At 32.1% G+C, this 18,204-nt stretch overlaps 1 long non-coding RNA gene across 2 annotated transcripts in view; it reads left to right on the top strand.

Moving 5' to 3' along the window:
• LOC119609585 overlaps positions 1–17,932 on the top strand; it is an 80,782-nt gene extending 62,850 nt beyond the window's left edge. For both annotated transcript variants that reach the window (XR_005231938.1, XR_005231939.1), the window contains exon 3: positions 17,884–17,932. This is a non-coding gene — a long non-coding RNA (uncharacterized LOC119609585). The remainder of the gene's footprint in view (positions 1–17,883) is intronic.
• The last annotated feature ends 272 nt before the right edge of the window (positions 17,933–18,204 follow it).

Consider the following 18,204-nt stretch of genomic DNA (forward strand, 5'->3'; position numbering starts at 1 on the left):
CTAGTTCTGTTCTAGTTCTGTTCTAGTTCTGTTCTAGTTCTGTTCTAGTTCTGTTCTAGTTCTGTTCTAGTTCTGTTCTAGTTCTGTTCTAGTTCTGGTCTAGTTCTGTTCTAGTTCTGTTCTAGTTCTGTTCTAGTTCTGTTCTAGTTCTGTTCTAGTTCTGTTCTAGTTCTGTTCTAGTTCTGTTCTAGTTCTGTTCTAGTTCTGTTCTAGTTCTGTTCTAGTTCTGTTCTAGTTCTGTTCTAGTTCTGTTCTAGTTCTGTTCTAGTTCTGTTCTAGTTCTGTTCTAGTTCTGTTCTAGTTCTGTTCTAGTTCTGTTCTAGTTCTGTTCTAGTTCTGTTCTAGTTCTGTTCTAGTTCTGTTCTAGTTCTGTTTTAGTTCTGTTTTAGTTCTGTTCTAGTTCTGTTCTAGTTCTGTTCTAGTTCTGTTCTAGTTCTGTTCTAGTTCTGTTCTAGTTCTGTTCTAGTTCTGTTCTAGTTCTGTTCTAGTTCTGTTCTAGTTTCTGTTCTAGTTCTGTTCTAGTTCTGTTCTAGTTCTGTTCTAGTTCTGTTCTAGTTCTGTTCTAGTTCTGTTCTAGTTCTATTTTAGTTCTGTTCTAGTTCTGTTCTAGTTCTGTTCTAGTTCTGTCCTAGTTCTGTTCTAGTTCTGTTCTAGTTCTGTTCTAGTTCTGTTCTAGTTCTGTTCTAGTTCTATTCTAGTTCTGTTCTAGTTCTGTTCTAGTTCTGTTCTAGTTCTGTTCTAGTTCTGTTCTAGTTCTGTTCTAGTTCTGTTCTAGTTCTGTTCTAGTTCTGTTCTAGTTCTGTTCTAGTTCTGTTCTAGTTCTGTTCTAGTTTCTGTTCTAGTTCTGTTCTAGTTCTGTTCTAGTTCTGTTCTAGTTCTGTTCTAGTTCTGTTCTAGTTCTGTTCTAGTTCTGTTCTAGTTCTGTTCTAGTTCTGTTCTAGTTCTGTTCTAGTTCTGTTCTAGTTCTGTTCTAGTTCTGTTCTAGTTCTGTTCTAGTTCTGTTCTAGTTCTGTTCTAGTTCTGTTCTAGTTCTGTTCTAGTTCTGTTCTAGTTCTGTTCTAGTTCTGTTCTAGTTCTGTTCTAGTTCTGTTCTAGTTCTGTTCTAGTTCTGTTCTAGTTCTGTTCTAGTTCTGTTCTAGTTCTGTTCTAGTTCTGTTCTAGTTCTGTTCTAGTTCTGTTCTAGTTCTGTTCGTTCTGTTCTAGTTCTGTTCTAGTTCTGTTCTAGTTCTGTTCTAGTTCTGTTCTAGTTGTTTTCTGTTCTAGTTCTGTTCTAGTTCTGTTCTAGTTCTGTTCTAGTTCTGTTCTAGTTCTGTTCTAGTTCTTCTGTTCTAGTTCTGTGTTCTAGTTCTGTTCTAGTTCTGTTCTAGTTCTGTTCTAGTTCTGTTCTAGTTCTTTCTGTTCTAGTTCTGTTCTAGTTCTGTTCTAGTTCTGTTCTAGTTCTGTTCTAGTTCTGTTCTAGTTCTGTTCTAGTTCTGTTCTAGTTCTGTTCTAGTTCTGTTCTAGTTCTGTTCTAGTTCTTTCTAGTTTTGTTCTAGTTCGTTCTAGTTCTGTTCTAGTTCTAGTTCTGTTCTAGTTCTGTTCTAGTTCTGTTCTAGTTTGTTCTAGTTTCTAGTTCTGTTCTAGTTCTGTTATGTTGTTCACTGTTATTTTTCAAGAATAATTCTTTGAATTCATATTTATTACTAACTATATTTTTGAGTGTTCCTTTTCGAATATAATTTTTATGTATGATTCTTTGATTTAAAAATTTTCTTTTGAAATTATGTGGTTTTAAATAAGATTTATGGTCATAGTATGCTTTTGGAATAATAAAATCACACACACATGAAACAGACAAAACAAAATAAATGAATAAAAGAAAGGAAAAAAACAATAAAAGTCCTTTTGCCATAATAAATGGGGATACTTTTTTTCATTCGTTTGTAAATTAAATATATAAAAAATGCAAAAAAAAAAAATGAAAATCAATAGATTTCTTAGAAGATTTAAAAAAGAAAATCAGTCTATAAGTAAAGCGGAAACGGAAGCGACAAGATGGTTTGTTAATTTATTTATAATCACAGCTAAAACTGCTGCAGTTACGCGTAGATTTGAAATTAAGCTTAGCAATTTGAAAAAAATTTAATTTCCTAGTTTTCTGCTTTACTTTGCTGTTTCTTATGTTTTAAAATATTTTACTTTGTGAAAGGAAAAATATGTTGAAATTAAACTGAAATTGTTAAGAATAAACTACTTGACTTGGAAGGAGAAAAGAAAACAAGGAAACTGTACCAGAAGCCTTTAAATGCTTAAGCATTTTTGGTTTTTTTTTTCTCATTTCTGTGGCAAGATTATTTTATTACATTTCCTGGCGCTATTGTATCCTGAATATTTTACAAAAACATGATGTTGTTGTTCTTGCTGTCTGTCATTGTTGTGACCTGTAAAAATGTAATTTAAGTGTGTTGCAATTGAAATTTTTTCTACCCAATTAACCCTTTTCTTGCTTCGTTTTCGTGGTGTAAATTAACATTTTCACATTTTTGTTAAACCCCCCCAAACCCAAGTAATGATATTTTGTCAAGGAGTAAGAAAATAAAAAAAAATATATGTTGTTAATAAAAATTTAAATAATTTCATCAACATCATGTAAAATGTCCTGACGATGTGGTTGGGGGGTTCTGGTTTAAATATTTTCTCTTGCTGTATTTCCTTTTTGTTTTTTTTAATGTTGTTGCTACCAACATTTTATTGGTTTAATTAATTTTTTTAATTGATAAAAAGACTTTCTCTTTTTATCAAGGCTTGCTTTATATTTGTTTCTGCATGTGAAGGGGTTTGGGGCTTAAAAGATGGGTCAAGGTTTTTGTTTAAGAAAGAAAAAAAAAAAAAAAAAAAAAAAATATAAAACACAACAGAAAATGACAGTTGACAATAAAGCTAAATGTAAATTGGAAAATAGTCAGTTGTACTTGTAGTAGTCCTCTGTCGTTAAATATTCCCTTTACACAACTATGAATAAAGCAAAAATAACAGAATATAAAGCAAAAAAATCCTTGAAATTTTTTCTAGTCTATAATTGGGGTTTGCGGTAAAAGGCAAAAAATAGAAAGTAAAATAAAAGGGGTTATAAATTTATCAAGTTCAATTAAAATTTGTTTAAACATAAATGTTATTTAAAAAAGTGTTATTTAAAGAACAAAAGATAACAGAAAATGGTCCTTCGTACCCAGAATTTTTAAAATTTGTTTAATTTTCTAAAATGCTAAAAGTAAATAAAATTTAATTTTAAACAGATAAGATAAAATATGGAAAAAAAGAAATAGCTGAAATTTTTTTCATGAAACAAAAAAATAAAATGGAATGGAATGGTATGGTCCTTCAAACCAAGAAATCAGATATTTTTAATGGAAATCAGAAATTTCTGTTTTTATTAGAAAATAAGTTCCAGTTAAGTTTTAGTTCAGTGCTATTTTAGTTCTAGTTCAGTACTATTTTAGTTCTAGTTCAGTACTAGTTCAGTTCTAGTTCTGTTCTAGTTCAGTTCTAGTTCAGTTCTAGTTCAGTTCTAGTTCAGTTCTAGTCAGTTCTAGTTTAGTAGTTCAGTTCTAGTTCAGTTCTAGTTCAGTTCTAGTTCAGTTCTAGTTCAGTTTAGTTCAGTTCTAGTTCAGTTCTAGTTCTGTTCTAGTTCTGTTCTAGTTCTGTTCTAGTTCTGTTCTAGTTCTGTTCTAGTTCTGTTCTAGTTCTGTCTAGTTCTGTTTTCTAGTTCTGTTCTAGTTCTGTTCTAGTTCTGTTCTAGTTCTGTTCTAGTTCTGTTCTAGTTCTGTTCTAGTTCTGTTCTAGTTCTGTTCTAGTTCTGTTCTAGTTCTGTTCTAGTTCTGTTCTAGTTCTGTTCTAGTTCTGTTCTAGTTCTGTTCTAGTTCTGTTCTAGTTCTGTTCTAGTTCTGTTCTAGTTCTGTTCTAGTTCTGTTCTAGTTCTGTTCTAGTTCTGTTCTAGTTCTGTTCTAGTTCTGTTCTAGTTCTGTTCTAGTTCTGTTCTAGTTCTGTTCTAGTTCTGTTCTAGTCGTTCTGTTAGTTCTGTTCTAGTTCTGTTCTAGTTCTGTTCTAGTTCTGTTCTAGTTCTGTTCTAGTTCTGTTCTAGTTTGTTCTATTTGTTCTAGTTAGTTCTAGTTCTGTTCTAGTTCTGTTCTAGTTCTGTTCTAGTTCTGTTCTAGTTCTGTTCTAGTTCTGTTCTAGTTCTGTTCTAGTTCTGTTCTAGTTCTGTTCTAGTTCTGTTCTAGTTCTGTTCTAGTTCTGTTCTAGTTCTGTTCTAGTTCTGTTCTAGTTCTGTTCTAGTTCTGTTCTAGTTCTGTTCTAGTTCGTTCTAGTTCTGTTCTAGTTCTGTTCTAGTTCTGTTCTAGTCTGTTCTAGTTCTGTTCTAGTTCTGTTCTAGTTCTGTTCTAGTTCTGTTCTAGTTCTGTTCTAGTTCAGATCTAGTTCAGTTCTAGTTCTGTTCTAGTTCAGTTCTAGTTCAGTTCTAGTTCAGTTCTAGTTCGTTCTAGTTCAGATCTAGTTCAGTTCTAGTTCAGTTCTAGTTCAGATCTAGTTCAGTTCTAGTTCTGTTCTAGTTCTGTTCTAGTTCAGTTCTAGTTCAGTTCTAGTTCAGTTCTAGCGCAGTTCTAGTTCAGTTCTAGTTCAGTTCTAGTTCAGTTCTAGTTCTGTTCTAGTTCTGTTCTAGTTCTGTTCTAGTTCAGTTCTAGTTCTGTTCTAGTTCTGTTCTAGTTCTGTTCTAGTTCTGTTCTAGTTCTGTTCTAGTTCTGTTCTAGTTCTGTTCTAGTTCTGTTCTAGTTCTGTTCTAGTTCTGTTCTAGTTCTGTTCTAGTTCTGTTCTAGTTCTGTTCTAGTTCTGTTCTAGTTCTGTTCTAGTTCTGTTCTAGTTTCTGTTCTAGTTCTGTTCTAGTTCTGTTCTAGTTCTGTTCTAGTTCTGTTCTAGTTCTGTTCTAGTTCTGTTCTAGTTCTGTTCTAGTTCTGTTCTAGTTCTGTTCTAGTTCTGTTCTAGTTCAGTTCTAGTTCAGTTTCTAGTTCAGTTCTAGTTCTGTTCTAGTTCTGTTCTAGTTCTAGTTCTAGTTCAGTTCTAGTTCAGTTCTAGTTCAGTTCTAGTTCAGATCTAGTTCAGTTCTAGTTCTGTTCTAGTTCTGTTCTAGTTCAGTTCTAGTTCAGTTCTAGTTCAGATCTAGTTCAGTTCTAGTTCAGTTCTAGTTCAGATCTAGTTCAGTTCTAGTTCTGTTCTAGTTCTGTTCTAGTTCAGTTCTAGTTCAGTTCTAGTTCAGTTCTAGCGCAGTTCTAGTTCAGTTCTAGTTCAGTTCTAGTTCTGTTCTAGTTCTGTTCTAGTTCGGTTCTAGTTCTGTTCTAGTTCTGTTCTAGTTCTGTTCTAGTTCTGTTCTAGTTCTGTTCTAGTTCTGTCTAGTTCTGTTCTAGTTCTGTTCTAGTTCTGTTCTAGTTCTGTTCTAGTTCTGTTCTAGTTCTGTTCTAGTTTCTGTTCTAGTTCTGTTCTAGTTCTGTTCTAGTTCTGTTCTAGTTCTGTTCTAGTTCTGTTCTAGTTCTGTTCTAGTTCTAGTTCTGTTCTAGTTCTGTTCTAGTTCTGTTCTAGTTCTGTTCTAGTTCTGTTCTAGTTCTGTTCTAGTTCTGTTCTAGTTCTGTTCTAGTTCTGTTCTAGTTCTGTTCTAGTTCTGTTCTAGTTCTGTTCTAGTTCTGTTCTAGTTCTGTTCTAGTTCTGTTCTAGTTCTGTTCTAGTTCTGTTCTAGTTCTGTTCTAGTTCTGTTCTAGTTCTGTTCTAGTTCTGTTCTAGTTCTGTTCTAGTTCTGTTCTAGTTCTGTTCTAGTTCTGTTCTAGTTCTGTTCTAGTTCTGTTCTAGTTCTGTTCTAGTTCTGTTCTAGTTCTGTTCTAGTTCTGTTCTAGTTCTGTTCTAGTTCTGTTCTAGTTCTGTTCTAGTTCTGTTCTAGTTCTGTTCTAGTTCTGTTCTAGTTCTGTTCTAGTTCTGTTCTAGTTCTGTTCTAGTTCTGTTCTAGTTCTGTTCTAGTTCTGTTCTAGTTCTGTTCTAGTTCTGTTCTAGTTCTGTTCTAGTTCTGTTCTAGTTCTGTTCTAGTTCTGTTCTAGTTCTGTTCTAGTTCTGTTCTAGTTCTGTTCTAGTTCTGTTCTAGTTCTGTTCTAGTTCTAGTTCTGTTCTAGTTCAGTTCTAGTTTAGTTTAGTTCAGTTCTAGTTGAGCTTTCGATATGTTCAGTTTTAATTCAGTTCTAGTTGAGCTCTTGATATGTTCTCGGTTCGATCTGGAGAACTTTAAGTTTAATTATTTTTAGTTTCCGACCGGTTTCAGGTCTCGATCCGTTTAGTTCAATTGTCTGACAGCTCCTGAATAATTCGCAACCATTTTCCAACCATCCGGCTAGGTTCAAAAATGGGCTAATACTGATCAATATCTTATCTTCCTCTAGAATTTAATTTAGCTGAAATGAAAAAATAACTTGCTCATTAATTTATAAGAAGTTTTTTTTTTTGCATTATTCAAATTCAATTGACTAAAGTTTGTAATTAATGAATTAATTATGCAAAACACGCACTATCATATCAGTACATGTTTAAGTGCTTGTTGTTGTTTTAATTTGACTGCAAATTGAAAACTATGTATTTTTGGTGACAACCAAATATGAATGCGTTTCATTAATAATTTTTGTGTAAACTGTAAAAGAATGAGTTTTGCGTTTTTGGTGACAGAATAATGCGTTTTGTTGTAATTATTAAAATTTATCACGCACTCTGTGGTGTGGTTGTTGTTTTATTGTCAATTAATTGTATTGACACTTGGGTTAAATGCGTGTGAAGAGGGAAAAGAAGGAGGGAGAATTATAAGTAGGAAAGAAATACAAATACGAATATAATCAAATTTGTGTTTTATAATTTGGGCATGCAATTCAATGTCAATGCTGGAAGACAGTAAAACCTGCATAAAGTGAACTAATAAAATATGTTTGTAAACTAATGTTTATTAAATGTTTATATCTTTCTGTTACACTTACACTTAATGCTTTTTATTGGTTCGCTCTATGTAGGTTTCACTGTAGTGTTCATTTACATTCAATTAACTTCCTAATTATAACTTGAGTTCATGAAACGTGCTTACAATTGCCAAATCAAACCATTAATGCACCTTAAGGCTTGTTGGCTTTAATTTTGTGAAAACACAAAAATGTAAAATTGAATGCAAATATCTGCCAATATTTCAATCTGACAAGTACTTTACATACAGGCGAACATTTTTTTTGAGTTTATTTTTGTTATTTTCCAGGAAATTTGGGACTCTTGCTAATTGGTATTGTATTAATTGAAGAACATGTTTTAAAACATATTATTTTACAGCCTAAAAGTATGCTTTATAATGTAACTGTTATAAGCTCCTCAAGTTATGCTTGAGTTTTTTAAATAATAAAATTACATTTTTTGGAAAAAAATTTATTTATAGTTCTAGTTTTGTTCTAGTTCTGTTCTAGTTCTGTTCTAGTTCTGTTCTAGTTCTGTTCTAGTTCTGTTCTAGTTCTGTTCTAGTTCTGTTCTAGTTCTGTTCTAGTTCTGTTCTAGTTCTGTTCTAGTTCTGTTCTAGTTCTGTTCTAGTTCTGTTCTAGTTATGTTCTAGTTCTGTTCTAGTTCTGTTCTAGTTCTGTTCTAGTTCTGTTCTAGTTCTGTTCTAGTTCTGTTCTAGTTCTGTTCTAGTTCTGTTCTACTTCTGTTCTAGTTCTGTTCTAGTTCTCTTCTAGTTGTGTTCTAATTCTGTTCTAGTTCAGTTCGAGTACTGTTCTAGTTCTGTTCTAATTCTTTTCTAGTTTCCTATGACAGAGTTTGTAGTTCACAAAATGTGTTCCTCGAACGCGTTTTAATCTCCCCTCTCCCTTCTGTATCCTTACAACAAATTGTTTACAATTTAAATGGAAAACATCCTTTTGATTGCCTTTAACGTTTGTTTGTATTTTTTTTATAAAACTTAAATTTGTGTCATATTAACAATCCACCAACAATGGCAAAACCATTTATGAGATGTATTCGAAGAACAAGTGCTAAAAGGGAAACATTTTGTTCCCGGTATAAATTCAATATTTATATTTCAATTCAATTTTATTTTCTCATGCACATACAAAAACATAGTTTTCCTTTCACATGCCAATAACGAGCAAGAGGATATAGAAAAAACACTCTGACATACACAGAGAAAAGTGATTTTTATTATCCTTTGAGCGTTACATAATTTTGCTTTTTTTAAGACCATGCGAGTAAATTTTATGCCAGCAACTCCCCGTTTTTTATGAAATTCTTCTTTTTTGTGTAGTTTTTGCTTCTTAGCAATGAATCTGTTATGGTGGGTTTCTGATGGGTTAGAGCGGGAATGGTGGTGTTTGGGCAGGAAGGAATAGCAAACATTTCAATCAAGTTGATGTTGGCTCACTAAAAAAAACTCTGTCAGAGTTTATGGTGTAAATAAAATACACTGTTGTGTATGAATCCTTGTTTATTCGCATACACATACATAGTTTGTAATTGTGTGAGTGTATCCGTGTCTGTGTTGTTATAGTAAACACTTGCATATCAAAAGAATCAACAACGACGATTGTGTGTGAGAAAAAACATACACACGGACTGAAAGAAATATTGAAATACATACAGAAAATAACCGTGTTTTTGTGTTAGTTTAACATAAAAAAGTAAAAGTACTTTGCAACATTTACTTATGTTGCATGCTAATATTTCGCTACCTCCTCGTTACCTGCTCCTCTTTCTCTTTTCTTATAAAAATCATGAATTTTTATTACATCAACAACCAGCAACATAAAGCCAGAGGGAGTAGCAAGAGCTGGGAGTTAAAGGATTTTTCTTACGAGTAGTTTCCTATTCGTTTCTACCTTTAACAATTTGCAGCTTAAGTGGTTCAAGTTGTAGCATTAACAAAACAAGTACCAGCAGCAAAGTAGTAAAAAACAGTTCCTACTTCTAACAACAATATTATTTTTTAAAAGTTTCATTCATAGTTCGTCCTTTTCTCCCCACATTTTGTTGCCATCCTTAAACATTTTGTTTTTTTTTTTTTGCCAATATATTTTTCTTTGCAACAATTTTGTAACAATGATGTAGAGAAATCAAACGATAATATTTTTTTAAAAATGCAAATCAAGCAATCTGGCAAATATACCTCCTCGAACAATAACTGAAACTTGCAAGGATTCTTTAAGGATCTATAGAGTACATTCAATATAGACATTTATATTCTTTATACAGATAGATTTCTGTTGAAATCATTTTTGTTTTATGTTATGCTAATGTTATAAAACTTTAAGACAATAAGAAGAATCTTTAGAAAAGAGAAAAAATCATAAAATTTACAAAGAAATACAATACAAAATAAAAAGGGGTGTCAAATAAAACCAATATTATGGCATACATTATATAAGTATACCAAGTAGAATAACATAAAATTGAATTGTCTGCTTAAGCTGTATTGAAGAAGAAATACTCTAAATAATACCAAATCCACTAATCAAATAAAGGCAAAATTGTACCTAAAGTATTTTCAAAGAATTATTTAAATTAGCTTAAAGAAATTTCCAACAAAAGGAAACGGAAATGATTTTTTCAAAGGAAAACTAAACTGAATTGAGCTAAGAACTAGAATTGAAAAATAACTAAACTAGAAATGTATTAGAACTGAACTAGAACAGAACTAGAACAGAACTAGAACAGAACTAGAACAGAACTAGAACAGAACTAGAACAGATCTAGAACAGAACTAGAACAGAACTAGAACAGAACTAGAACAGAACTAGAACAGAACTAGAACAGAACTAGAACAGAACTAGAACAGAACTAGAACAGAACTAGAACAGAACTAGAACAGAACTAGAACAGAACTAGAACAGAACTAGAACAGAACTAGAACAGAACTAGAACAGAACTAGAACAGAACTAGAACGAACTAGAACAGAACTAGAACAGAACTAGAACAGAACTAGAACAGAACTAGAACATACTAGAACAGAACTAGAACAGAACTAGAACAGAACTAGAACAGAACTAGAACAGAACTAGAACAGAACTAGAACAGAACTAGAACAGAACTAGAACAGAACTAGAACAGAACTAGAACAGAACTAGAACAGAACTAGAACAGAACTAGAACAGAACTAGAACAGACTAGAACAGAACTAGAACAGAACTAGAACAGAACTAGAACAGAACTAGAACAGAACTAGAACAGAACTAGAACAGAACTAGAACAGAACTAGAACAGAACTAGAACAGAACTAGAACAGAACTAGAACAGAACTAGAACAGACTAGAACAGAACTAGAACAGAACTAGAACAGAACTAGAACAGAACTAGAACAGAACTAGAACAGAACTAGAACAGAACTAGAACAGAACTAGAAACAGAACTAGAACAGAACTAGAACAGAACTAGAACAGAACTAGAACAGAACTAGAACAGAACTAGAACAGAACTAGAACAGAACTAGAACAGAACTAGAACAGAACTAGAACAGACTAGAACAGAACTAGAACAGAACTAGAACAGAACTAGAACAGAACTAGAACAGAACTAGAAACAGAACTAGAACAGAACTAGAACAGAACTAGAACAGAACTAGAACAGAACTAGAACAGAACTAGAACAGAACTAGAACAGAACTAGAACAGAACTAGAACAGAACTAGAACAGAACTAGAACAGAACTAGAACAGAACTAGAACAGAACTAGAACAGAACTAGAACAGAACTAGAACAGAACTAGAACAACTAGAACAGAACTAGAACAGAACTAGAACAGAACTAGAACAGAACTAACAGAACTAGAACAGAACTAGAACAGAACTAGAACAAACTAGACAGAACTAGAACAGAACTAACTAGAACAGAACTAGAACAGAACTATAACAGAACTAGAACAGAACTAGAACAGAACTAGAACAGAACTAGAACAGAACTATAACAGAACTAGAACAACTAGAACAGAACTAGAACAGAACTAGAACAGAACTAGAACAGAACTAGAACAGAACTAGAACAAACTAGAACAGAACTAGAACAGAACTAGAAAGAACTAGAACAGAACTAGACAACTAGAACAGAACTAGAACAGAACTAGAACAGAACTAGAACATAACTAGAACATAACTAGAACAGAACAGAACTAGAACAGAACTAGAACAGAACTAGAACAGAACTAGAACAGAACTAGAACAGAACTAGAACAGAACTAGAACTGACCTAAAACTGATCTAGTACTGAAGTAATATTGTTTAAGGTCAGTTTTCTTTAGAAAAGTTTGGTATTAATGCAGTTCAATTAAATTTTTGTTAATTTATTTTTTTTTTTTCTAAATTATCAAATATTTTTTTTACATGTCTGAGTTGTTATAAAATGTTGTTTTGTTGTTATTCTTGTTAGAATCTCCCCCAAGAGGAAACGTAAAAGTTTACAAAATAAACATCATGTTTGATTAAGGAAACTTTTTTTCCTTTTTTGGTTTCTTTAACCTTTCATCACTTGTTAAACACTTAATGGTTTCTTTCAATTTGTTGCTGTTTTCATTTTTTTTGTAATTTTTTTCTACAAAAAGAATATAAGTATGTATATATGTATGTATGTAAGTAATGTAGAGTTGGGTATATGTGGCTTACAGAAACATATTTAGCAATTTGTAATACTTTAAAAAGTTTATTTCTTTTTTATTTTATATAATTTTTTTGCTGGTATTTTAGTTAAGTAGGAAAAAAATTAAAGTTTTTTTTTTTTAATTTTTTACTCTTATGTGAAAGTTGCTGTAATGTATTTGTAGTAGTAATGGTATCTAGTGTTAGTACTTTAGCAAATATTTTATAGAGAAATCTAAGAAATGAAGAAAAAAAAAAAAAACTGAAACTGAAATATAAATCCAACATAAAAAGCTCATAAGCAATATATCAAAATGTTGCCAATTTTTTAATCAAATTAAATTTTCAAATGTGCAATGAGATCAAGGGAAAACATTGAGTTGAAGAAAAAGAAAGAAATAAAGAGATTTGCTGGTTTTTTATAACAGCAAGAAAAAACCCTCCCAGGAAAGCAATTTTCCACATAAGATGAGCACAAAAACTTTAAGAAAAAAAAATACTAAATAAAATCAACTTGTTACACGCTTACAAATCTGGCGTTTTTTACATATGAGAGCGAGCTTAAAAGTTCTTTAAAAGCACTATGGGTTGCTTGATTTTCTGTAGATACTTTAAGGTCCTTTTTTGTTAAATCCTGTTAAAAATTTCTGTCGAATTGAAAAAATTGTAGTGTTATATCCCAAAGGCTGTTTTTCTTGTTAAAAAAGTCTAAATAAAGTTTTTTTTTTTAACAGGATGGAAAAGAAATGTAGAGAAGTGAAGAAAAAAACAACAAAAATTCTATTAAAGGTTTGTTTGAATTCATTTTAACAGTTTTTTTCTTTTTTACTTTTCGTTAAAAGTACATGAAAATCATGAAAATGTAAAAAGTCTATATATGTAGGAAGAGAGCGTAAAATGGTAATTGTAATAACCCAGCAGATTTACAAGGAGTCAATGTAACTAGTTAGCACACAATTGTCGCTAGGGAGTCACTTTTCTCTCTATTCTATAATGTAAGGTGTAGAGTGGTTATTAAACACATTACAAGTTGTTCAATGTTAAGTAGGAAGATAGTTACTCCGTACTGCAGGAAATTGCTTTAGAATGTTTGTATGTATCTGTGTAAATGTAGTTCAAAGTCATTTAACATGTTAAATCCACAGCTGATCTATATACATTTTCAAAATGGGGGGGTAAACGAATTTTGTTGTACATACACACGCACACTTAAAAACATACAAACTTACACACATACACATACTTAGAAAAAACACACATTTATTTATTTATTTTTTAATATTTTCTCTACTAAAATCATGTACGTTCTTGAAACGCTGCTGTCGAATTGAGAGAGAGAAAACAAAACACAGCAGCAGCAACCAACATAAACAAATCCAAAAAATTGAAAATACTTACCATGACTTTACTTGCAATTTGCAACTTTTTGAATAAAACTACAACAACTCTAACAGGCAGCAACATCAACAGCAAACAGCTATAACAAAAACAAACAACCTAAGGCAACAACAGTAACAATAATAACAGCAACAATATATACATACTTTCAAGAGCTAGAAAAACATGCATTTAAATTGTTGCTCTAGTTGAGTGTTTCTCTATTGCAACATGCCTCCAGCTGAGTTTGTTTATTCGTCGAAAATGTTGGGCTAAAGACGAATTTGAAATTTTGCTATAAATCCTATATCAGTTTTGAGTCATTTCTAGTTTAGTTCTCCATCAATTGCAGAACAGTTCTCGATTAATTCTCGATCAGGTTTAGTTTAATTCTGAAAATGCTGTATAGTTTTCTTCTAGTTCTGTTCTAGTTCTGTTCTAGTTCTGTTCTAGTTCAGTTCTAGTTCTGTTCTAGTTCTGTTCTAGTTCTGTTCTAGTTCTGTTCTAGTTCTGTTCTAGTTCTGTTCTAGTTCTGTTCTTGTTCTGTTCTTGTTCTGTTCTAGTTCTGTTCTAGTTCTGTCTAGTCTGTTCTAGTTCTGTTCTAGTGCTGTTCTAGTTCTGTTTCTAGTTCTGTTCTAGTTCTGTTCTAGTTCTGTTCTAGTTCTGTTTCTAGTTCTGTTCTAGTTCTGTTCTAGTTCTGTTCTAGTTCTGTTCTAGTCTGTTCTAGTTCTGTTCTAGTTCTGTTCTGTTCTGTTTCTATTCTGTTCTAGTTCTGTTCTAGTTCTGTTCTAGTTCTGTTCTAGTTCTTTCTGTTTCGGTTCTAGTTCTGTTCTAGTTCTGTTCTAGTTCTGTTCTAGTTCTGTTCTAGTTCTGTTCTAGTTCTGTTCTAGTTCTGTTCTAGTTCTTTCTAGTTCTGTTCTAGTTTCTGTTCTAGTTTTGTTCTAGTTCTGTTCTAGTTCTGTTCTAGTTCTGTTCTAGGTTCTGTTCTAGTTCTGTTCTAGTTCTGTTCTAGTTCTGTCTATTCTTTCTATGTTTCTGTTCTAGTTACTGTTCTTGTTCTAGTTCTGTTCTAGGTTCTAGTTCTGTTCTAGTTCTGTTTCTAGTTCTGTTCTAGTTCTGTTCTAGTTCTGTTCTAGGTTCTGTTCTAGTTCTGTTCTAGTTCTGTTCTAGTTCTGTTCTAGTTCTGTTCTAGTTCTGTTCTAGTTCTGTTAGTTCTGTTCTGTTCTAGTCTATTCTAGTTCTATTCTAGTTCTGTTCTAGTATGTTCTAGTTCTGTTCTAGTTCTGTTCTAGTTCTGTTCTAGTTCTGTTCTAGTTCTGTTCTAGTTCTGTTATAGTTCTGTTCTAGTTCTGTTCTAGTTCTGTTATAGTTCTAGATCTGTTCTAGTTCTGTTCTAGTTCTGTTCTAGTTCTGTTCTAGTTCGTTCTAGTTCTGTTTCTAGTTCTGTTCTAGTTCTGTTCTAGTTCTGTTCTAGTTCTGTTCTAGTTCTGTTCTAGTTCTGTTCTAGTTCTGTCTAGTTCTGTTCTAGTTCTGTTCTAGTTCTGTTCTAGTTCTGTTCTATTCTGTTCTAGTTCTGTTCTAGTTTCTGTTCTAGTTCTGTTCTAGTTCTGTTCTAGTTCTGTTCTAGTTCTGTTCTAGTTCTGTTCTAGTTCTGTTCTAGTTCTGTTCTGTTCTAGTTCTGTTCTAGTTCTGTTCTAGTTCTGTTCTAGTTCTGTTCTAGTTCTGTTCTAGTTCTGTTCTAGTTCTGTTCTAGTTCTGTTCTAGTTCTGTTCTAGTTCTGTCTAGTTCTGTTCTAGTTCTGTTCTAGTTCTGTTCTAGTTCTGTTCTAGTTCTGTTCTAGTTCTGTTCTAGTTCTGTTCTAGTTCTGTTCTAGTTTGTCTTCTATTCTGTTCTAGTTCTGTTCTAGTTCTGTTCTAGTTCTGTTCTAGTTCTGTTCTAGTTCTGTTCTAGTTCTGTTCTAGTTCTGTTCTAGTTCTGTTCTAGTTCTGTTCTGTTCTGTTCTAGTTCTGTTCTAGTTCTGTTCTAGTTCTGTTCTAGTTCTGTTCTAGTTCTGTTCTAGTTCTGTTCTAGTTCTTCTAGTTCTGTTCTAGTTCTGTTCTAGTTCTGTTCTAGTTCTGTTCTAGTTCTATTCTAGTTCTGTTCTAGTTGTTCTAGTTATGTTCTAGTTCTGTTGTAGTTCAGTTCTAGTTCTGTTCTGGTGCTGATCTAGTTCTTTTCGAGTTAAAATTTTCTTAAAAATCTCAAGACATTGGCTTATTTATATAAGCCTTCTTGCGAAACTAGCACACACACACAATTAATAAAATAAAAAATAATTTCCTTATACAACAATTTACTTAGAATTTTATACCATTTTATTTTGTAAAATAAAACGACATAAAGAAGACAAAGAAAAAACTCGGAAAAGAAGTGCGCGCAAAAAAAGACGTTGCAAAAAAACCAACAGAAGGTTTAAGCTTTTACGTTTTAATCCGATTTAGTAACATTTTCACTGTTAAACCTACAATTTTTCATTCCACTTCATGGTGCGTCGTATATTTTTTCCTTTAGACCCCTTTAAAGACTCTAGTGACTCAGAGTGTTTGTGTTCGGATGTAATCCAAGCCATAGTCTAGGCTGGATGTTTGGCTGACATTTTGCAGCTAAAGATGTTGCTACAAAATAAGACACCAGCAGTTACACATAATAAAGTAGAGTAGCGCGGGAAAAAAGAGTCAAGAACAAAAAAATAGTGGAAAAGTATTACATTGTAACTGAAACCCATCTTATCAGCTAAGTAAAGAAATAAAAAGAATCTTTAAAAAATACAAGAAGCAACAAAAAAATCTCTACATATAAAAAGAAAAATCCTGCCAGTTTTACTTAAATGAAACCACATGACTGGAAAATCATGCTAATTTTCAGAGAAAACAAAGTAACAAAATAATAAGAAGAAAAATAATAAAAAATATACATTTTTTATGTTTTTCTTGCTTTTTTCTTTCACATTTTTTGCGAATTATTTGTTCTTTGTTAAAGAAAAGAAAAACAAACTGACGAAAAAAACAACATACAATCAGAAAAGAAATCTGAAGTTACAATTTATAATTTAAATTTATTTTATTTTGGAAAAGCAAATTACTATGTATGGAAAATAAGTCATTAAAACTTATAATAACTGAATGAGATTGGGAAACATATAGTTAAAGGTTCAGTTCCAGGTCAATTCTAGTTTAGTTCTAAGTTAAGTTCTAGTTCGGTTCTAGTTCAGTTCTAGTTCAGTTCTAGTTCAGTTCTAGTTCAGTTCTAGTTCAGTTCTAGTTCTAGTTCAGTTCTACTTCAGTTCTAGTTCAATTCTAGTTCTAGTTCAATTCTAGTTCTAGTTCAGTTCTAGTTCAGTTCTAGTTCAGTTCTAGTTCAGTTCTAGTTCAGTTCTAGTTCAGTTCTAGTTCAGTTCTAGATCAGTTCTAGTTCAGTTCTAGTTCAGTTCTAGTTCAGTTCTAGTTCAGTTCTAGTTCGTTCTAGTCTCTAGTTCAGTTCTAGTTCAGTTCTAGTTCAGTTCTAGTTCAGTTCTAGTTCAGTTCTAGTTCAGTTCTAGTTCAGTTCTAGTTCAGTTCTAGTAGTTCTAGTTCAGTTCTAGTTCAGTTCTAGTTCAGTTCTAGTTCAGTTCTAGTTCAGTTCTAGTTCAGTTCTAGTTCAGTTCTAGTTCAGTTCTAGTTCAGTTCTAGTTCAGTTCTAGTTCAGTTCTAGTTCAGTTCTAGTTCAGTTCTAGTTCAGTTCTAGTTCAGTTCTAGTTCAGTTCTAGTCGTTCAGTTCAGTAGTTCAGTTCTAGTTCAGTTCTAGTTCAGTTCTAGTTCAGTTCTAGTTCAGTTCTAGTTCAGTTTAGTTAGTAGTTCAGTTCTAGTTCAGTTCTAGTTCAGTTTTAGTTCAGTTCTAGTTCAGTTTCTAATTCAGTTCTAATTCAGTTCTAGTTCAGTTCTAGTTCAGTTCTAGTTCAGTTCTAGTTCAGTTCTAGTTCAGTTCTAGTTCAGTTCTAGTTCAGTTCTAGTTCAGTTCTAGTTCAGTTCTAGTTCAGTTCTAGTTCAGTTCTAGTTCAGTTCTAGTTCAGTTCTAGTTTCAGTTCTAGTCAGTTCTAGTTCAGTTCTAGTTCAGTTCTAGTTCAGTTCTAGTTCAGTTCTAGTTCAGTTCTAGTTCAGTTCTAGTTCAGTTCTAGTTCAGTTCTAGTTCTAGTTCAGTTCTAGTTCAGTTCTAGTTCAGTTCTAGTTCAGTTCTAGTTCAGTTCTAGTTCAGTTCTAGTTCAGTTCTAGTTCAGTTCTAGTTCAGTTCTAGTTCAGTTCTAGTTCAGTTATCAGTTCTAGTTCAGTTCTAGTTCAGTTCTAGTTCAGTTCTAGTTCAGTTCTAGTTCAGTTCTAGTTCAGTTTCTAGTTCAGTTCTAGTTCAGTTCTAGTTCAGTTCTAGTTCTAGTTCAGTTCTAGTTCAGTTCTAGTTCAGTTCTAGTTCAGTTCTAGTTCAGTTCTAGTTCAGTTTCTAGTTCAGTTCTAGTTCAGTTCTAGTTCTAGTTCAGTTCTAGTTCAGTTCTAGTTCAGTTCTAGTTCAGTTCTAGTTCAGTTCTAGTTCAGTTCTAGTTCTAGTTCAGTTCTAGTTTAGTTCTAGTTCAGTTCTAGTTCAGTTCTAGTTCAGTTCTAGTCCAGTTCTAGTCCAGTTCTAGTCCAGTTCTAGTCCAGTTCTAGTTCAGTTCTAGTTCAGTTCTAGTTTAGTTCGTAGAGCAGAAATAAATAAATTTAGCATTTAAATAATTTAAAAATTAGACATTTTAACCAAAATTAAGTAAATTTATTGGAAAACTCTTTTTTAAATAAAAATTTCTTTATTTTTTTAGATTTTCGCCAAACATTTGTATCTACATTTGGAAAACTTAACGAAGTAAGTTATAATTTAAATTTCCTTTATATATATAAAATCTTTGTTGTTTTCCTTTCTTGCCTTTGGTTTTTCCTAATTTATTGTGGTAAATCAATACCAATTATTTGCATTTATTTTAATTCAATACTTTTTTATACAAATTTTATACAATTGCCTTTAATTTCTCAATTCAATAGCTTTCAAAACAAGCAATTTAAAATAGCACACGCACATGCCAAATAATTTGCAAATAAAAAAATCTACCTACAAGTATGCTTTACTTTTAATTTAAATATAA

This window comes from Lucilia sericata, unplaced genomic scaffold, assembly GCF_015586225.1.
Source record: "Lucilia sericata isolate MDLA Ls3-8-SP2 unplaced genomic scaffold, ASM1558622v1 Contig001010F_arrow, whole genome shotgun sequence".
Taxonomy (NCBI): Eukaryota; Metazoa; Arthropoda; class Insecta; order Diptera; family Calliphoridae; genus Lucilia; species Lucilia sericata.